At 41.5% G+C, this 22,520-nt stretch overlaps 1 pseudogene across 1 annotated transcript in view; it reads left to right on the top strand.

Annotated features, from left to right (window-relative positions):
- LOC308436279 (kinetochore-associated protein DSN1 homolog) overlaps window positions 1–22,223 on the top strand; it is a 95,792-nt pseudogene extending 73,569 nt beyond the window's left edge. Inside the window, exon 2 of the transcript in view lies at window positions 21,990–22,223. The product of the transcript in view is annotated as a kinetochore-associated protein DSN1 homolog (transcript). The remainder of the gene's footprint in view (window positions 1–21,989) is intronic.
- Window positions 22,224–22,520: the final 297 nt, after the last annotated feature.

The raw sequence follows: 22,520 nt of genomic DNA, 5'->3' as shown, positions 1-22,520 counted from the left end.
CATGCATACCTGTGGTCTCACTACTGGGGAGCCAGAAACAGAAGGGGGAACCCCAAAGTTTAGTGGCCAGCTAGCCTAGTGGAACCAGTGAACTCCAGGCTCAGTTTGAGACCTCATCTAAAAAAGTAAGGTAGGGGTGCTGGAGAGATGGCTCAGTGGTTAAGAGCTGTGACTGCTCTTCCAGAGGTCCTGAGTTCAAATCCCACCAACCACATGGTGGCTCACAACCATCTGTAATGGTATCTTATGCCCTCTTCTGGTGTGTCTGAAGACAGCAACAGTGTACTCACATACATAAAATAAAAAATACTAAGGTGGAGATTGTAGAGAAAGGTACTTAATGTTGGCCTCTGACCTTCACATACAAGTACACTCATGTATGTACACCCCTCAGTGAGTGCACACACACACACACATACTAGGGTGGGGAATACCTTAGTACTTAATACCTGTACCTTACAGAAAGGAAAATAAATACTGCCTTATCTTTCTAACAGTTTTACAACTAGGAGTAAAATTCTGAATTTAGGCTCCTATCACACAGACTCTGAGAGGAGTCCTTGATTATTAAGTTTCAAAGATCCTTGAGAATTTTAGTCCTTGGTCCTGGCTGGAGGCAGCCAGAGACTATTTACATCTCAAAGAGGCAGAGTAAGAATTTACAATTACAATTTTTCAAGTGTAAATGCTCTAAGAAAAGGGAGGTCAAGGGCCAGGAATTAGGGAGAAACCCATACAAAACCTCTCTGGAGCTGTGAGGACCATTAAGGCCGCCTTGGTCACTATCTGTATTATCATTGCATTTCTATTTCTCTGAAACTTGAAGTCAGGGACAGCATTTTCACCCAGCTCCCCTTTTGCATCTCCAAAAGCATTAAGATTTATTCTGCAGATGACTTAACCAAGAGTTCAAAAGTTCAGGCCATTGGCCTCCAGTCTCAAGTTCTCAAAGGCAACAATCCAGAAACACACCCCTGTCTCCAGACCTTGAGTTCGGTGCATTTAAAACATCGGTATGTAAGACTTGAAGTAAGTCTTAACTACCTGGAGACACTCCCCCCCCCCCTCAAGTGAAACAGGAGAATAGAGTTTGATACAAATAAAAGAGGTTTATTTTCTGGAGCGTCAGGTGGGCCCTCAATCAGCCCCTCATGACAAGTGACTGGAAAGAGACCCTAAAAGGCTATAACAAGCAGTTTTTATACTTTTTAGGGGTACAGGTTACATCAGCAAGGTGACAGTTTAAATTTACTAGCTAAGCATATTGACCTTTGAATCTATTGGCTAGCAAGCATGACAAATTATGACAGGCATTCAAACTCTATATGGGACCAGAGGGTCAGGTGACTATCAGTCAGTACATTCTGAGTTTTTGTTTTGTTTTGTTTTGTTTTGTTTTTAAGAATATTCCTGCTTCTCCCAAGAACTGTGAGTAAAGAATGGAACTTGGCCTAACCTTGACCCAAGGTGGTGAGAGTAAGTCTGGTGAAAGCCCCTAGAATCCTTCAAGTATATATTACTGACACCACCCCAACTCTGCAGGGTGGAGGTCACCAGATCACTAGGGTCCCTCCAACCCTACTCTAGTTATGAAGTAAAGCATTTGTGTTTAACAGAAAGCTATGAAAGACAAGCTGTAAGGGGCTGCTGTGACACCTTTCAAGAAAACAGAAACCAAGGGACTAAGGGAAGGGCTTGGCGGCTAAGAGAGCTTGCTACTTTTTCAGAGGACTGGAGTTTAGTTCCCAGCATGAGCATGACTGATTTACCATATTCGAGTCCATCTTCAGGAATCTGACACCCTCTTCTGGCCTCCAGAAGCACCCACACACACGTGCACATACACACAGAGAAAGAGACAGGCATGCACATAAACAAATGCAAAAAAACATTTTTAAAGAAGAATAAAAAGAAAAACCAGGAATGGAGGTTGTCTTAGTTACGGTTTATTGCTGTGAAGAGATGCCATGACCAAAGCAACTCTTATAAAGGCAAACATTTAATTGGGGCTGCCTTACAATGACATAAGATTAGCCCATCATCATCATGGTGGGAAGCAAGGTAGTGTGCAGGCAGACATTGTGCCCAGGGAGCCCAGAAAATAACACTGGCTAGCAAGTTCCAGGCTAGCCTGGGCTACATGAGGGGGAAAAAAGTCAATGAGATTGTGTGAGGCCTCTCAGTTTTAAATTTACCTGTACTTTCTGTGTCTGTGTTACAATGTGTTGAAACACAGAGAGATCCAATGAGTCAATGAGGTGGCCTTGTAGTCATAGCAGAAGGAACACTGGTCCCTCAAAAGGCATTCAGAGTCAATGTTACCTTATAAGACAGAAGGAGTCTTTTCAGATATGATCAACTTAAGGAATAAATAATCTTAGATTCTCCAGGTGAGGTCAAAATGCAACCACATGTTCACTAAACAAGGGAGACATGGGGATTTACACAAGAATTTGGAATTTAGTGATGGGCAGAGGCTGGAAGAATTTAAGGCACAAGGTACACAGAGTGCTTCAAACAGACTGATAGAAATGTTGACATTAAAGGCCCTGCTGGTGGAAAGGAATGAGAAGCCCAGCAGCGAGGTTCCAGAGTGCTTGCCTAGAATGCACAAAGACCTGGGTTTGGTCCCCATGCATAACCTGGCATAGTGGTGCACATTTATAATCCCAGCACTCAAGATTCAGAAGTTCAAGGCTACGTGAGGCCCTGTCTCAAGAAGGGGGCAGACCAGGCGCCTAATGGAGAAAGCTTAGAACATCATTGAGACTGTGTACACTGCTCTAAACAGAATATTGTAGAGGCAGGAACAGCATGAACGATGCTCAGACATGATAGCAGAAACTGGCACCTCACTAAACTGCGACCTACCACTGTGTAGAAAGCAGAACTTGCAAATAGTGAGTATGGGTTATTTAGCTAAATAAATTTTTAAGATTTATTTATTTTATTTATAAGTACATATAAATTATATATATACAATATCATATATATATATAATATCTGTATGTGTGTGTACACACACACACACATATATTCAGACACACTGAAAAAGGCATCAGCATCAGATCTCATTACAGATGGTTGTGAGCCACTATGTGGTGGCTGGGAATTGAACTCAGGACCTCTGGAAGAGCAGTCAGTCCTCTTAACCACTGAACCATTTCTCCAGCCTGCTAAATGTTTTTTCTTTTAAGTTTCTGGGGTTTTTTAATATTGATTTTAGTTTATGTGCATGTGTTTACATGAGTGTATACCACATGTGTGCAGGCACCCACAGAAGCCAGAAGAGGGCGTCAGATCTCCTGAAGCTGGAGTCACTTGTGGTCAGTCGTAAGCTGCACAACCTGGTTACTAGGAACTAAACCCAGGTCTTCTGGAAGAGCAACGGGCATGCTTAACTGCAAAGTGTTAAAGCTACAGCCTGGGGCTTTTTTTTTTCTTGTTGTTTGCACTTAAATGATAGTGGAGAGACACCTGGAATAAAGAATCATCATGGAATGGATGAGTTGGAGAAACCTCAGCTTGTCCGGTTGTAAAAGATGCTGAAGTGGAGGAAAGGGTGGAGGTTACCGGAGCAACGAAATGAGCGTGACTGTAAGCTGGTCCAGGGAGTTCTTGTGCTAAGCCAGCAATCTATGCGGTGAAAGTGAGGGTAACCCCTTAGCATAAAATATTGATGCTTCCATTTTAAAAAACTGAATATTTTTCGAGGGTAATTAAATGTAGGGATCCAGAGCTTAGCATCTAGTTCATTCGGCAGCTATGAATTTGAGGTGATTGACAGAATATTTTAAAGCCCTAATGCTTTTGTCATTAAGGAAGAGGCTGTAGAGACAAGGAAAAGAGATGCTTAAACACTGAACAGAGGGGAGCTGGAGATGCAGCTCAGTCAAGAAAATGCTTGCCCGGCGCACACAAAACCCTAGGTCCGATCCCAACATCACATAAGCCAGGTGTGGTGGCACACACCTGTAATCTCAGGACTCAGCAGTGGAGGCAGGAGGATCAGAAGTTCAGGGTCATTCTCGGCTACATGGTGATTCAAGGCTAGCCTGAGCTACATGAGACCCTGTTTCAAAAAGAAAATAAGTAATGGGAACTTCCATAATTAAAACTCTAGGGAAGGGTGAGCAGCAAGAGACTGAGGAAAAGTGGGGTAGGTGGGAAAACCGAGAGAAGATAGCTTTTTGCTGTGTCAAGGAAAGAATTTCAAAGAGAAGTTTGTTTTTTAATGAAGACCTGGGTTCAATTCCTAGCAACCAAGCTGTGCAGCTAACAATCGACAGTGACTCCAGCTTCAGGAGATCTGACGTCCTCTTCTGGCCTCTGTGGGCGCCTGCACACATGTCGCATACACTCATGTAAACACATGCGCATAAACTAAAATAAATTAAGACGTGAAACAGCGAATAACAACAGATCCAACTTCCCCCACCTCTCTCTCTCTCTCTCTCTCACACACACACACACACACACACACACACACACACACACACACACCGGAGAGCACTAGGAGTCACAGAAGACATTGACAGGGACATCCTACAATAACACGGACAGTGACTGACATGTTGGCTTCAGAGAGGATTCAGAGAGAACTTGAAGACAGTGTACATAAGAGATAAAATCAATTTGACTGGAAAGTTGATTGATTTTGCTTTTTAAAACTCCACAAATTGGCTCGGAATGAGTTGTTTACTGGTTTAAAAAGAAGGAAATTTTGCTAAGAGCCGGCAGACTGCTAGAGATGGGGAGGAAGGGAGCAGCTGGCATAGCTGTCCAATTAGAGAGTCTGTAATTAAAGAAAGGGCAGTAGGTGGGTGGCTACTCAGGAGGTGAAGAGAATGTAAACCCCAGGTCTTTGATCTCCTTAGGGTGGTGTTGCTGGGTGGTGAGGGATGATGTTCTTAGAGGTTGAAAATGAGGTAAACAATCACAAAGATGAAAATTCCCTACAGCTGGGAGTTCACCCAGTACTGCTGGTCAGAGGTTTACTATGAGACACTTCTTCAATAGAAGAGAAGGAGGAAGAAGAAAAACACGTGGGGAGAGATGGATAAAGAGAGCTATTTGTGTGCTTCGATCCCCAAAATAAAACCACATCTTGGAAGGAAGAAATAATTTTTATTGTCCTTTGACCCCCCCCACACACACACACACACATATACATAAATTAGTTAACTATTAATTAATTTGATGGACTAATTTATTTTTTAAGGAAAGAAGGGGTGTGGCTCCGTGGGGGGAGTGCCCACCGTACAAGCATAAGGACCTGAGCTCAAATCTCCAGCATAAAACCCTGGAAATGACAAGCACCTTAAACCACGGCTTGGGAGGCAGACATGGGGATATCCCAGGGACTCTGGTCAAATGGAGAACTTTGCGTTCCCCTCAGTGTGAGGGCTTACCTGGAAATATAGACTGGGAGCCCAACAAGATGGCTCCGCAGAGGAACGCACCTGCCTCGAAGCCCGATAATCTGACTTCAATCCCCAGAAGCCACATTTAGGTGAAAGGACACCACAGGCGCCACAAAGTTTTCCTCTGACCTCCTCCTTTACACTGTGACCCCAGACCCACACACTGATAATAGTTTTAAAGTAATTTTAAAAAATACCCCTAGAACCAACTCTGGGACACATTGTTTATTTCCTATATCTATATGTCTACTCTGAAAATACTACACACCATATCAGGAGACAGAACTGACTGCACCCAGGTTTCCGATCGTAATGGCACACATAGAGTTGGAGCAGCTACTTTCCTTTCAAATCCTCTCTCCTTCTACCCTGCCTGCCTATATTGCTGTAGGTCAGCAGCCTCTTAAGGCCAGAAGGAACAGAGTTTTTAAATGTTCTGACCCTGACCTGGTAAAAAATGGCTCCACATCTCATTCTAATAAAGCTGGTACTGGAATAGAAGCCCTTCCCGAGACTGCATTTGATGACCCTGTAGGAGGAGGGGAAACAAAACTGAGAGACAAAGGTGCTTGCTTCACAGATGTGGAGTTTCTCTCCTCTACTTACTGCGCTGCGTAAAACCTATGAGCCACTAACAGCTGGTTGGAGCAGATGTCCCAAGACTTTTGCGGGACCTCAACCAGCCCACAAGTGTTGGGCTTAATCAGCTGTGGGAGACAGTGATGTAGGGGTTGTGTGGTTTGAGCTATGCCTCTGTGCCTTACTTCTTTTTCCAGCCTCTCACATGACAGACAGTGCTTCCATGTTCCTCTCCATGGTATGCTTTCAGTGACCAGAGTGGCCATGTCCACGGTACGCATATGCTGTGATGATAGACCAGGAGTCACTTATTCGGTGGTGTAACTAAAAGCGTAACCACCAAGGGATGGGTAGAGGTTCTGCTATGTTCTCTGGATAAACAGCCTTATGTCTTGTGTCTTTTCAAGCCCTTTGATACTGTCGGCTTAAATTTTTTTAAACCTACTTTTAATAAAGGTTCTCAAATGCTTCAACAAACCCCCTTCTAACCCACCGTCCAAAGGTAGGGGAGAAAAGATAGTAGATGGGGCAGAGGGATGTGGACCTGATTAGAAGTAGTCTCTTTAATATCCAAAATATAAAAGGAGGTGGACTCCAAAAAAACAAATGATACTGTTTTGAAAAATGGAGTACAAAGCCAAACCAAGAATTCTCAATGGAGCAATACTGAATGGAGCAGAATCACCTAAAGAAAAGTTCAACATTCTTAGTCATCAGGGAAATGCAAATTAAAACAAACCTTAGATTCCAACTCACATCAGTCAGAATGACTAAAATAAAAAACTCACATAACAGCAGATGTTGGAAAGGATGTGGAGAAAGAGGAACACTCCTCCACTGTTGGTGTGATTGCAAGTTGGTACAATCATTCTGGAAATCGGTCTGGCAGTTCCTCAGAAAATTGGATATAGTACTACCTGAGGATCCAGCTCTTGGGCCTATACCCAAAAGATACTCCAACATATAACAAGGATACATGTACCACTATGTTCATAGCAGCCCTATAATAGCCAGATTCTGGAAGGAAAGATGTACCTCAGGAGAGGATGGATACAGAAAATGTGGCACTTTTATACAATGGAGTACTACTCACTTATTAAAAACAATGGCTTCATGACATTTTGAGGCAAATGAATGGAGCTAGAAAATATCCTGAGTGAAATGACCCAATCACAAAAGAACACACATGGTGTGCACTCACTTATAAGTGAATAATAGCCTGGAAGTTTGGATCACTCAAAATAAAATTCACAGATGACATGAAGCTCAAGAAATTGGACTACCAAATAGGGGATGATTTCTTCTTCTTTAAAGGGGAATAAAATATTCACAGGAAGAAATACAGAGACAAAGTTTGGAGTAGAGCCTAAAGGCAAGGCCATTCAGAGACTGCCCCTCCCAGGGATTCATTCCATATGGTGTCACCAAACACAGACACTATTGTGGATACCAAGAAGTGCATGCTGACAGTTACAGATATAGCTGTCACATGAGAGGCTCTGCCAGAGCCTGAGAAACACAGAGTCAGATGCTCTCAACCAACCATTGGACTGAGAATGGGATCCCAATGGAGAAGTTAGAAAAAGGACTGAAGGAGTTGAAGGGGTTTGCAACCCTGCAGAAAGAACAATATCAACCAACCAGACCTCCCAGAGAATTAACTACCATCCAAAGAGTACACATGGAGGGTCCCATGGCTCCAGTAACATATGTAGCAAAGGATGGCCTGTTCAGACATCACTGAGAGGAGAGGTCCTTTGCCCTGTGAAGGCTCAATGCCCCAATACAGGAAATGCTAGGGTGGGGAGATGGGAGGGAATGGGTGGGTGAAGGACTTTTGCAGAGGCATGAGGAGGGAGGATGGGATGGGGGGTTCCAGGGGGGATAACATTTGAAATGTAAGCAAAGAAAATATCCAATTTAAAAAAAAGAAAAAAATATAGATTCTAAAAACAGCAAAAAAGAAGAAGAAGAAGAAGAAGAAGAAGAAGAAGAAGAAGAAGAAGAAGAAGAAGAAGAAGAAGAAGAAGAAGAAGAAGAAGAAGAAGAAGAAGAAGAAGAAGAAGAAGAAGAAGAAGAAGAAGAAGAAGAAGAAGAAGAAGAAGAAGAAGAAGAAGAAGAAGAAGAAGAAGAAGAAGAAGAAGAAGAAGAAGAAGAAGAAGAAGAAGAAGTAGTCTCTTAGGGCGATTCCAATTTCTGCTTGTCAGGGTACCAGCAGTCCAGTTCAGTAGTGTCCGGATACCAAACATGAATCAGCAATGGTGGCATGATCTTGCAGAAGCTGCCAGGTCCCCTTAACACGAGTCAGCAGGAGCAGCCAGAACCAGCCGGGACACCAGGCAACGGAAATGTGGGATCAATGAAGCATTGCAAAGCTTGCCATGCGAGCCCATGTCACTGTCCCTTGAGTCCTATTTAGACTCTCTCCAAACATCATGCCTCCTCCCATGGGTCTTGCCTCAGCATGACACCACATGAGTCTGTCATAGCAAAATGCCCACGTGAGCCTGCGTTGCTTGACATATCTAGAAACTTCCACTTCAAATAACTACTAAAAGGCCAGAGTCATAGAATGCCAACACCGGAAGGAGCTTTTCACATTTTTATTTCTTGAATAGGGAAGCACACATAACAATGATCATTATGAACATCAGGGGGGCAGCTTCTAGGAGTCAGTTCTTTCTACTACGTAGGTCTTGTAGGTAGAACTCAGGACGTCAGGCTTAGGGGCAAGTTCTTTAATGTGCTAAGCCATCTTCCCAGTATAGAAATGACATATGTTTTTAGATTGCCATGTCAAACAGAGAGATCTATTTTAAACTTGACAGGGTACTCCTCCACAATCCTGGAGTGTGTTCCAGAGTACCAAAGCATTATCCTATTCAAGAGAAAGCCTAGGGTTAGAGGCATGGCATGGCCAGAAAGGTGCTTGCAGCAGAAGCATGAAGACCTGAGTCCAGTGCCCAGAGACCACATAGAAAGCTAGGTTTATCACTATGTGTCTGTTACCCCTGTGCTGGGAAAGCAACATACAGAATCACTGGGGCTTGGTGGCTAGGCAGCACTGCTAAGACGGTAAGCTCCAGGTTCAGGGAGAGACACTGTCTCAAAAATAAAATAAGTAAAGGGTTTGAGAATGATCAAGGATGGTTGACATTAACATTTAGCTTCCATACTCACATGAGCTTGGGCACTCATACCAAATACATACATGCCAAAAAATAATAATAAATGAGAGAGCCCATACTGTCTTCTGGTAGCCAGGAGGCACCTCGTACTTGGAGCTAGACTCTGCCTGTCTGCAATTTTGATACACCCATGTTAGCAGACAAGGATCAGAGAGATGACTCAATGGTAAACAGCACTTGATAAACTTGCAGAGGACCTGGGTTCTCTTCCCAGCATCCACATGGAGGTTCACAAACTGACATTGCGGCCATAAACCAGTGCTCTTGTCCAGCCTCCAAGGATCACTGCATGTGATGATCGTGCATATATGCAGGCAAACACATACGCATAAAATCTAAATAAAAAAGAAAAGAAAGAAACAGGGCAAGAGAGATGTCTCGGTGGTTAAAAGCACTGACTGCTCTTCCAGAGGTCCTGAGTTCAATTCCCAGCAAGCATGGGGTGGTTCACAACCATCTATGATCTGATGCCCTCTTCTGGCCTGCAGATGTACAAGCAGACAGAGCACTCATATATTAAATAAATAAATAAATCTTGAAAAAATATTCTAAAAAGAAACAAATGTCAGACATAACCAACACGAGTTCAAACAGCTCATGGGCATTAAGAAAAAACTCTTAGCTATCTGGTGTCTCCATAACTGAGTGATAGTCTACCCTTTAAGTAAATTTACTTTGGGGAACCACTGTATTCTAATCAGCTGTAGATAAGATGCCTTCAGTAAGAAATCTGAGAAAGTGCTGGGTGTGGTGGTGCACACCTTTGATCCCAGCACTTGGGAGGAAGAAGCAGGTGGATCCCTGTGGGTTCCAGTCCAGCCTGGTCTACAAAGAGAATTCTGGGACAGTGAAGACACCATAGTGAGACCTGGTCCCAAAAAATTAAAATAAGAGAAGAAGGGGGGAGGGGGATGAAGATTGATTCCTTCCAATACAAGAAAGAAGAAAAAAGAAGGAAGGGAAAACGAAAGGGAGGGGGAGGGAGGAAAGGAAGGAAGGAAGGAAAGAAAGGAAGGAAGGAAGAAAGAAAGGAAGAAAGAAGGGAAGGAAGGAAGGAAGGAAGAAAGAAAGAAAGAAAGAAAGAAAGAAAGAAAGAAAGAAAGAAAGAAAGAAAGAGAAAGAAAGAATCCTAGAAGCTAAATGCCAGACGAGGTTTGATAATTTAACTTTATGTGGCCATTTTCTCTGAGTGTAAAAACATGTAACATAACAGCATCCGGTAAGCAGCTGCTTTAAATTAAATTATTTGTGAAAATTAAGATGAGCTCTGTTTTTTTTTCTTTTTTTAAAATCAAAGGGAATTCACTGTGGCAAATGAGAAAGACTAAATGAACATTACTCAGAACACAGTTAATGTGCCCGAGTTCCTGGGCTACCTGCTTGTGACAGGAGGAGGGAACGTCCGCCAAAATGAGAGCTGCAAATGGGGCGCTAATAGGTTTGCGCATGATGATAGAGAAACCGTAATACAGATTTTCGTTTGAATTTTCCAATTTGTACTATTTTCCTCTAATAACTTCTGCTTCAATGATTGTATATTGATCTTCACTACATGTTACTTTTTCCTAAGTGCTCTATTTTGTACATCGGTGGGGTTGGGGGGGGGGGTCACTCTGTGAAGACGGATCCAAATTCTCATCAAACTACCTTGTCTTCTGTCGGCATGCCCTCCTGTCATCAAAAATAGCTCCCAGGATTTTTTTTTTTTTTTTTTTTTTGCTATGAATATTCAGGAATTGGCTTGCTTCTCCTTCATATTTGATCTTTATTTCTGCCTTGAGTCATTTCACAGTTAATTAATTTCTCTACCTTCTAAATAAGAAGACAAAATAACGAGGCCATTCTAGCAGTGTGGAAGGGAAAGCCGACAATGAGGCTGGTGCTCTGAATCGCAATGATACCCTGACCTTCCCGCTTCCCCACATGCTACCTTCCGCTCTCCTGACGGTGGGAGAGACCTTTGACCCGCTCAGAGCCAACTCTGCCATGTCTGACAAAATATGTCTCAATAACACCATCTGCATGGTGCCAAGGGTCTTACTTCCCCAATCCAAGAGTCTTAGATCTGTTTGGTGACTATTCCCTTCCTGTTCGCCTAATCTCTCCCTTTAAAATGTCTTCATGGGGATGCTGGAGAGCTGGCTCAGAGGCTGAGAACTCTTTTTTTCTCCCTTTTCCTGAAGCTCAGACCAGGCTGGCCTCAAACTCACAATCCTTCAGTATCACAATCTCTCCAGGTACCACGATGCCAGCCCAATTGCTCTTTTTTTTTTTTAAATACGGTTGATTTTATTTTTTATTAGATACTCTCTATATTTACATTTCAAATGTTATCCCCTTCCCACCCTATGCTCCTATCCCCCCATCCCCCTCCATTTGTTTTCAAGAAGGTGCACCCTCTCCCAATCACCCTCTCTACCTCAATACCTTGGTATTCCCCTACATTGGGAAAACATGCCCTCACTGGACCAAAGGCCTCTACTCACATTGATGCCAGACAGTGCTACTTTCTGCTACATATGCAACTGGAGCCATGGGTCTCTCCACAGTTGCTCAATGGCTGGTGTTTAGTCTATAGGAGTTGTGGAGGGTTTGGTTGGTTAATAATGTTGTTCTTCCCATGAGGCTGCAAACCCTTTCAGCTCCTTCAGTCCTTTCTCTAGCACCCTCATTGGGGTCCCCATGTTCAGGAATAGTTAGCTGCAAGCATGCTTAATTATATATATATATATATATATATATATATATATATATATATATATATATATATATATATATATATAATTATATATGACTCTGGCAGAGCCCCTGAGAGAAGGCAACCATATCTGGTTCTTGCCATCTTGGCATCAGCAATAGTGCTTGGGTTTAGTGGCTGCATATGGGGTGGATCCCAAGGTAAGGCAACCTCTGAGTGATCTTTTCTTCAATCCTTGCTCCTCTATTTGACCTTGTATTTCCTCCTGTGAGTGTTTTGTTCTCCCTTCTAAAAACTGAGGCATCCATATTTTGGCCTTCCTTCTTTCAGAGCTTCATAAGGTCTGTGAATTGTTTATTGGGTATTCAGAGCTTTCTAGGTCTAGTATCTGCTTATCAGTGAGTGCATACCATGTGTGTTCTTTTGTGACTGAGTTACCTCACTCAGGATGATAGGCTCTAGTTCCATCCATTTGACTACAAATTTCATAAAGTCATTATTTTTAATAGCTGAGCAGTACTCCACTGTGTATATGTACCACAATTTCTGTATCTATTCCTCTGTTGAAGGACATCTGGGCTCTTTCCAGCTTCTAGCTATTATAAATAAGGCTGCTATGAACATAGTGGAAAATGTGTCCTTTGTTAGATGTTGGAGCAACTTATGGATAAATGCCCAGGAGTGGTATAGCTGGGTCTTCAGGTAGTACTACGTCCAATTTTCTGAGGAACCGCCAGACTGATTTCCAGAGTGGTTGTGCCAACTTGCAATCTCACCAACAATGGAGGAGTGTTCCTCTTTCTCCACATCCTCACCAGCATCTGCTGTCATCTGAGTTTTTGATCTTAGCCATTATGACTGGCGTGAGGTGGAATCTCAGGGTTGTTTTGATTTACATTTCCCTGATGACTAGGGATTCTGAGCATTTCTTTAGGTGCTCCTCAGCCATTTTGTATTCCTCAGTTGAGAATTCTTTGTTTAGCTCTGTACTCCATTTTTTAATAAGATTGTTTGATACTCTGGAATCTAATATTAGATATTAGCCATCTATCAGATGTAGGATTGATAAAGATCCTTCCTGTTGGCTGCCCCCTGTTGGCTGCTGTTTTGTCGTCTTGACAGTGTCCTTAGTCTTACAGAAACTTTGCAATTATTTTTAGATTTTATTTATTTACTTTATGTATATATAAACACTGTTGCTGTTTTCAGACACACCAGAAGAGGGCATTACAGATGGTTATGAGCCACCATGTGGTTGCTGGGAATTGAACTCAGAACCTCTGGAAGAACAGTCAGTGTTCTTAACTGCTGAGCCATCTCTCCAGCCCCAATATTGCAATTTCATGAGTTCATATTTGTCAATTCTTGATCTTAGAGCACAAGCCATTGGTGTTCTGTTCAGGGAATTTTTCCCTGTGCCTATGTGTTCTAAGCTCTTCCCCACTTTCTTTTCTAATAGTTTCAATGTACCTTGTTTTATATGGAGGTCTTTGATCCACTTGGACTGAGCTTTGGACAAGATAAGAAAGGATCAGTATGCATTCTTCTGAATGCTGACTGCCAGTTGAACCAGCACCATTTGTTGAAGAGGCTGTCCTTTTTTCATTGAATGCTTTTAGCTGCTTTGTCAAAGATCAAATAACCATAGGGGTGGGGGTTCATTTCTGGGTCTTCAATTCTGTTCCTTTGATCTACCTGCCTATCTCTGTACCAATACCATGAGGTTTTTATCACAATTGCTTTGTAATATAGCTTGAGGTCAGGGATGGTGATTCCCCTGGAAGTTCTTTTGTTGTTGAGAATAATTTTCTATATCCTAGATTGTTTGTTATTACAAATGAATTTTCAATTTGCTCTTTTCAACTCTATGAAGAATTGAGTTGGAATTTTGATGGGGATTGCACTGAATCTGTAGACTGCTTTTGGCAAGATGATCATTTTTACAATGTTGATACTTCCAATCCATGAGCATGAGAGATATTTCCATCTTCTGAGATTTTTTTCAATTTTCTTCTTCAGAGATTTGAAGTTCTTGTCATAAAGATCTTTCACTTGCTTAGTTAGGGTCACACCAAGGTACTTCATATTTGAAGGTGTCTTTTCCCTAATTTCTTTCTCAGCATGTTTATCCTGTGAATAGAAGAAGGCTACTGATTTGTTTGAGTTAATTTTATATCCAGCCACTTTGATGAAGTTGTTTATCAGCTGTAGGAGTTCTCTGGTAGAATTTTTGGGTTCATTTAAGTATACTATCATATTGTCTATAAATAGTGATATTTGACTTCTTCCTTTCCAATTTGTATCCCTTTGACTTCCTTTTAATGTCTAATTGCTCTGGCCAGGACTTCCAGTACTATATTAAATAGATAGGGGGAGAGTGGGCAGCCTTGTCGAGTCCCTGGTTTTAGTGGGATTGATTCAAGTTTCTCACCATTTAGTTTAATTTGGCTACTGGTTTGCTGTATATTGCTTTATTATGTTTAGGTATGGGCCTTGAATTCCTGATCTTTTCAAAGCTTTTACCTTAAAGGGATGTTGAATTTTGTCAAATGCTTTCTCAGCATCTAGTGAGAGGATCATGTGGATTTTTTTTCTTTGAGTTTGTTTATATAGTGGATTATGTTGATGAATTTCCATATATTGAACCATCCCTGCATCCCTGAGATGAAGCTTACTTCATCATGGTGAATGATCATTTTGATGTGTTTTTTGATTCGGTTTGTAAGAGTTTTATTGAGTATTTTTGCATCAGTGTTCATGAAGGAAATTGGTCTGAAGTTCTCTTTTTTGTAGGGTCTTTATGTGGTTTAGGTATAAGCATAATTGTGGCTTCAAAGAATGAGTTGGGTAGCATGCCTTCTGTTTCTATTTTGTGGAATCGTTTGGAGAGTATTGGTAGTAGGTCTTCTATGAAAGTCTGATAGAATTCTGCACTGAACCCATCTGGTCCTGGGCTTTTTTTGCTTGGGAAGCTTTTGATGACTGCTATTTCTTTAGGTGTTATGGGACTGTTTAGATGATGTGTCTGATCCTATTTTAACTTTGGTACCTGGTATCTGTCTAGAAAATTGTCCATTTCCTCTAGATTTTTTAGTTTTGTTGATTATAGGCTTTTTTAGTAGGATCTGATGCTTTGTTGAATTAGCGTAGTTTTTGTTGTTATGATTTCCCCTTTCATTTTTGATTTTGTTAATTTGGATACTCTCTGTGCTATCTAGTTAGTCTGGCTAAGGGTTTATCAATCTTGTTGATTTTCTCAAAGAACCAGCTCCTGGTTTTGTTGATTCTTTGTATAGTTCTTTTTGTTTCTAATTGGTTGATTTTGGCCCTGAGTTTGATATTTCCTGACATCTAAGCCTCTTGGGTGTATCTGCTTCTTTTTGTTCTAGAGCTTTCAGGTGTGTCGTCAAACTGCTAGTGTATACTCTCTCCAGTTTCTTTTTGGAGGCACTCAGAGCTATGAGTTTTTCTTAGTACTGCTTTCATTGCATCCCATAGGTTTTGGATATGTTCTGCCTTCATTTTCATTAAATTCTAAAAAATCCTTAATTTCTTTCTTTATTTCTTCCTTGACCATGTTATCCTTGAGTAGAGCATTGTTCAGCTTCCATGTGTATGTGGGCTTTTGTTGTTTTGGTTGTTATTAAAGACCATCCTTAGTCCATGGTGTTCTGATAGGATGCATGGGAGTATTTTTATCTTCTTATATCTGTCGAGGCGTGTTTATGATCGACTATATGGTCAATGTTGGAGAAGGTACCATGAGGTGCTGAGAAGAAAGTATATTTTGTTTTAGGATGAAATGTTCTATAGATGTTTGCTAAGTCCAATTGGTTCAAAACCTCTGCTAGTTTCACTGCATCTCTGTTCAGTTACTGCTTCCATGATCTGTTCATTGATGAGAATGGGGTGTTGAAGTCTCCCACTGTTATTGTTGTGGTATAATATATGATTTGGGCTTTAGTAAAGTTTCTTTTATGAATATGGGTGCCCTTGTATTCGGAGCATAAATGTTCAGGATTGAGAGTTCATCTTGATAGATTTTTTTCTGTGATGAGTAAAAAGTATCCTAGTGGGCCTAGCTATTTTGGCAAGCTCTGGGTTTGGAAAATGACTCACCTCAATAAGTAGAATCTATCAAGGACAATTCTGGACATCAAATCCCAGGATTCTATATGCATACATGCAACACACACACACACACACACACACACACACACAAGAAATAGAAATAGGAAAAAAAATTATATTCTCAAGATTCCATGGTAAACCAGGGAGAAGCACAAGAAGGTAACAGATGGTATAACACGTGATAGTGTCAAATGTTGGTTCCTCCAAAAAATACCACCAAAACATGTGCTGATTAAACAAAGTTGAGTTCATTGCTTATCTCTCACTCTATGGGAAAATTCCAGGTCACTAGAGTCTAGATGATGTGCCCAACAAGGGAAGGCCAGGGTTTTAATATACACTGAGATTTTAAAATCAGGTTTAAGGCAAGTTACCCATTGTATAAACTTGATTGGAGTTGAGAAGAAATCCACAGGCCTATAATCCCAAGCAACTCAAGAGGCTAAGGCAGAAAAATCACAAGTTTGAGACCAGCCTGGGAAAAGGGGAGAAGTAAATAGAGACCATGACACAATAGTTTAAAATTGATGGAGACCATAAGAAGAAATTTTGAGGTGAAGGAATCAAAGAGTCTTCTATAAACTTCTTACTGATGTTTGTAAGTTCCTAACACTCTGTCAGTCCTTGAAATATAAAGCAAAGTCAGTGAGACCTTATATCTACCTTGGGATAAATCTCATGGAACCCTCAAGTTCTGTTGAGGATGGTGAAATAACAAACTCTTATTAATGTTGACAGAGATGTGCAAGCAAAGAGCGAAAGATGCAAAACCAAAGAAGAAAGGGCCTAGGCTGCTACAGAGAACCAGAGATGCCTTTCTGGAAAGACCTTTGAAATAAGCAGAAGTTTGCCTGGTTTACAAGAGAGAGAGACAGATTCTGAGAGACAGGGAGTCAGAAAGAAAGAAAGAAAGAAAGAAAGAAAGAAAGAAAGAAAGAAAGAAAGAAAGAAAGAAAGAAAGAAAGAAAGAAAGAGGAAAGAAAAGAAGAAAGAGAAGGAAGGAAGGAAGGAAGGAAGGAAGGAAGGAAGAAAGAAAGGAAGGAAGGACTTAAAACAAAATCAACACATTTACTTTAATACTTTTAGCAAGTCAGAGGACATTATTGTTGGACCCTAAGTTTTCACTTAAGGTTTCATGTTAAGAAGGAGGTAGGTACAGGAAGGTTGGATTATGGGTACCAAAATACAGTTTGATAGGAAGAGTAAGTTTCAGTATCCCACTGCACAGCAGGCTGACTCTTATCTACTCATACTATATATTTTACAGAAAACTAAACGAGAGACACTCGAAGGTTCTAAACACAAGAGAACTTGTGAGTGTATAATAGCTAGAAATGCTAATGACCCTAATTCAGTCATAGCACTGTGTATATCTGTATTGAACTATCACACCAATCCTATAATGTGTATAATCGTCATATACCAACTAGAAAATAATATTTTCTAGACATAGTGGTATACACCTGTAATCCTAGATCTTGGGAGGCCAAAGGAGGAGGCATTCAAAGCCAGCCTCAGTAACATAGCAAGTCCAAAGCCATCCCAGGTTACATGAAACCTTGTCTCAAAAATAAAGAGCTAGAGAGAAGGCTTGGTGGTTGAAAGCACTTCCTGCTCTTCTGGAGAACTCAAAATTGTTTCCCAGATTCATGTTAGGCAATTCACAATTGCATGTAACTCCAACTTCAGAGGATCCAATGCCCTTTTCTGGCCTTGGTGGGTAAACACACACACACACACACTTTTAGAAATAATTGCTATAATTATTAGTTTCTTAACTGCTCCTGAAAGCACTTTGGTGTTTTAAGATTAGCTATACAAGAAAATGTATAATTGGGGGTGAAACCATAAGTCTGTGTGCTTTTTTTAAAACATACACTATATATACAAATATATACAATATATACATATAAACACATATATACATGCACACAAAAACTCAGTCCCACCTAGGAAGGATAAGGAGAAAAGTAGGAGGGAGTTTGCAGTGGACTTTAGTGTCTCTGAAGTAGCATCATGGCATTCAAATCCTCTAAGGAAAGAGAGGAAATATTCTACAGAGCTGAAAGTCAGTGCTGTAGCCGCTCAGACCTCCCTTCTGCGTGTCAGAGGAGCTTCCGCAGTCTAACTTGGAAATGAATCTCAGTGGATTAGGATTGCGGTGAGATGTAATGGAAGAGGTGGCCTCGAAGGAGACTTAATCAGAGAACACATTTCAAAATCAAAAGCACAATTTGGTTCAAGAGTACCAGGAAAACCAATCAGCGCCCGATGCTCCTAATAGCTAGCACCAAAACCAACATCCTCATCCCTTCAGTGCCCCTGTCTGATAAGGGTCAAAGGACCCCCCATCTGCCTCATCTCTGAGTTGGTCAGACCCAGGTCTGCCAGGCAGTGATGAACATGGCTCAGATTCGACAGGCTGTGAGCGTGATAACCCCACACCTGAGAGCCTCGACAGATTCAAAACAAGCAGCTAATTAAACCTGGAACAGTAAGCTATCATCATCCGAGATTCATGGGCGTCCAACAAGCAGAAGAACCAGGAACACGGCATTCGGCAACAGCTGTCACCTGCTATAATGTTCTTTAATTATCTTAAAATCTGTAAGAACTGACAAATGGGTGACAAAATGCAATTTTCTGTGTCAGGAAGCGAGAGACAAGCCTGCGTTACTTTGATGAGAGAAAACACTGTAAAATCGTCTCTCCCGGCTCTCCTTATTGGAGGCGGGGGTAGATTGTTGTCACTCAACTATGGTCTATAAACACACTCATTATAGGACTCCTGGAGGGACACATTTCCATCTTTATAAGATTGAGTAGGAGAGATTAAAATGGATTAGGGAGGGGACACCAGGAGGTGGCTCCTTAGATAAAGGTATTTGCCACCAAGGCTGGGGACCTAAGTTCAATTCTAGGGACCCATATAGTGGAAGGAAAACTGACTCCAAGTTGTGCTTTGACCTCTACACACACACACACTAAAAACTTTTTGGCTTGTCTTTCACAATTTCAATATTTATTTCAAGTTCAGCCTTCAACCTAGCCATACATACTCCAAAACTGCATTCTGGGGTGACCATTAGCAAAGACACACCAAACTCACCAGAATTGTGCCATGCCTCTTGCCGTAGATCCCTCCAGGTGCCTGTGCAAACTGAAGCCCAGCCCCTCTAGGCTGCTGAGATGTTTATGACCTCTGTAAGGATCTCCATTACTCTCTCATTTCATTGGGTCATTATAGTCTACCGAACTTGCATGATAGCATCCTTTGTTCCTTTAGGGTAAGTTTACTTCTATCATTTACACAGTTTTGCCAGCCTTTATGGGTCAAAAATGTTCACCAGAACACAAAATAAATTGCAGAAAGAAAGGTCACTGGGTAGCAAATAGCTCTTAACAGCATTAGCTACAAAACCACATCCCCTGTATAAAGTCGTAAAGAACTCATAAGCCAAGAGCATTGCGCCACTCAGGGTTCCAAGACATAAAACAGAGGAAAATATGAACTAGCTCACATTGGCCAAGAGCATAGGGTGGCCCTTAGAGGCTAAAGAAAGCTTATATAACAGGACGACACAGATCCGTCTATATATAAAATGAAAATGTGTACATTGCTTTATTTTTTGTTGGTTCTTTTTCTAATCCTTTTTTCCTCTTTGAGTCAAATAGCACAGTCAATCAGCATGCTCGGCATGAGGGTGTTGGCAGTCTAATAGGATCTCTCATAATTCTCAGGACGGTCTTTGTAACCTGTTTTTACAAAGCACCTAACAACATGAACATGTGCAAGTAGCATTTTGAACCAACAGAACAGGAATCCTACACACAAATTTCAATTTGCATGGCCATATCTCTGCCCACTAATTAGAATAAAACTGGTGAAGTTTTCTATTTAAAAAAAATATCCTTTTATGCAACTTACATTTATGAATTCCTTTTCATGTAGATTAACAAGTAAAGTTGGTCTGTGTGTGTGTGCGTGTGTGTGTGTGTGTGTGTGTGTGTGTGTGTGTGTGTGTGTGTGTGTTCTCTAAAATGTAGTCTCTCTAGGGCCTGGCTGATTATTTAATCGACACTCCAGCATGGCTCCTTCCTTTCAGAGCTGTCCCTTCTAAAATATGATTTTGAAGTTGTCCACCAAGACATAGCTAAGATCTCCTGGAGATCTAAATCTTTACTCTTAACTTCCCAGCCCCATACATTGCTTTCCTTTTCTATATAAATGTACTTTCCTATGTTCCTGCCTACCATTTCTTGGGCATGCCATGAGTTTCCATGTGTCGATTGTCTTGGCCTTCCTGAACTTGGTGGAGTGATTTTCTCCTATTCCTTAGTTTCCCAGACCATTAGACCCGTATTCACATACGGTCTATCTCTTCCATAACATCAAGGATCTTTCTCTCTATCTGCTTCTACTGCAAAAGATCTCCCTCTGGCTTCCTGGAGTGTACAGAATTCTACAAGATAGAATACCTAATACCATGCCCTTGTGCATCACTGTTTAATTATTTCAAGTTCTTTAAGCCTCTGATCTGAGACAATAAATGTGCCGGAGGCATGAGAGGCTACAGCTGTGAAGTGGAAGACAGACTGAAGAATCCAGATTTTTTTTTTCCTTTTCCTTCTTCTTAAGACAGGTCTCACTTACTAGGTCTAGATGGTCCAACACTCACTACGGGAACCAGGCCAGCCTAGAACTCACAGAAGCCTACCTGTCTCTGCCTCCCGGGTGGCTAGATTAACACTGTGTACTTACTGCACCAACTCTAGGTTTCTTTTCGCTCTGAAATTTGGAGGCTCACTCTTGGCCATTCACCTAAAGGATGATTCCTCTTACCATGAATTCAACCATGTTCATTGTTTCTGTGTTCATGATAACCTGGAATCAGAAACAACAGGTGAATGGATGAAGAAAAAGGACTACACTTACACAATAGAATATTACTTATCAGCTAAAAAAAATGAAATCAATTTATGAAACTACAAAAAAAAAATCATCCTGACTGAGGTAAACCAGACCCACAAAGGCAAATATGCTATGTATTCACTTAAATGGTATGGATTCACTTATATGTGGATATGAGCTGTTAGGTCAATGATAAACAAGCTACAATCCACAGAACCACAGATGTAAGTGACTTTGAGGGGGACAGGAACATAAAGATCTCCCTAGAAGAAGGAAATGGAGTAGACAGTCATGGATGGATTGGAAGGGGCAGGCTGGAATGAAAGGGTTAAGTGGGGAGGGGAAAGGGGGAAAGGGGAAAGGGGTAAGGGAAGAAACACAAGAACAGACAACTAAAACCAAAGACCATTTGGGTGGTAGTAAGAAACCTAATACAGTAGAAACTTCCTAATACATTCCTAAATGAAATACCCAAATAATGGGTGAGACAGAGCTCCAACTGGACATCTCTTCTCACCAAATGAAGCTTCCAGTACTGGAAATAGGTTACATATAATTGAATTATTGGCCAGAGGGGTCCCAAGGGTACCCCCAAACAACCCAGGCTGTTGCCAAGACTATAAGTTGCTCTCCACAGACTACAAGACCCCATTTCTGAAGACGACACCTAAACGACTCATTGAACATGGAGAAGTCGGTCTGAAGGCTACATAGAGTCTTCACCGCTACAGGCTGGTGTCCTGGGTACATAAAGGTTCTCTGAATCCTACTAAAGGAGAAATGTAAACACCGGCCACAAACCCTGTGTCTACAATGGTGTCCTGCCTGCAAGATATGCTAGGACAATGGTGGCACAAAGCTTGGTGGGAGTGAACAAATCAATATCTAATTTGACTTCAGGTCTACTTCACAAGATGGAACCTACACCTCACATTGCTTGAGTGATCAAAAACCTGAGACTACATAGCCCAGGGACCTATAGTAAAATCACATACAATTATTCTATAAAAAATAGTAAGACTGAAATGACTCCTAACGACATTCTGCTGTGCTCATAGGTCAGTGCCTTGCTCGGCCATCATCAAAGACGCTTCCACCTGCAGCAGACAAATACAGAGATCGGCAGCCAGACATTTATGCAGAGTGAGAAACTTGGCACGCTCAGCCTTAAATGGGAGGTCTCCATCAAGCCTCTCCCCTCAGGGCCCAGGGAACCCTGTGGAAGAGGAGGCAGAAAGAGGTGTAAAGAGCCAGAGCGGATAGAGGATGCCAAAAGACAGGAGGCCTTCTAAGTCAATATAACTGCTGAACTTGTTAAGGCAGCAAGCACAGAACCTGCACAGGTCCACAGATGGAGTCCTAGAGCTGAAAGAAGTGGACACACACACCCGCCCCTAATCCAGAAGCTGTTTTTAACTGATAAGCACTAGCAAACGAAAATTTCGTTTTCTCCAAGGGAACCACACTGCCCAACAGAAAGTGAACTCCATGGTGTCTTTGGAGTTTCCCTGTCTCATAATGTCATGTAAGGGATAGTTATAGATTAGATATTGATTAGGTATAGATACAGATTAGATATGGGTATAGAT

Source organism: Micromys minutus, assembly GCF_963924665.1.
Source record: "Micromys minutus genome assembly, chromosome: 24".
NCBI lineage: Eukaryota > Metazoa > Chordata > Mammalia > Rodentia > Muridae > Micromys > Micromys minutus.
The sequence above is the reverse complement of the archived record's forward strand: the minus strand, read 5'-3'. Positions and strand labels throughout refer to the sequence as shown.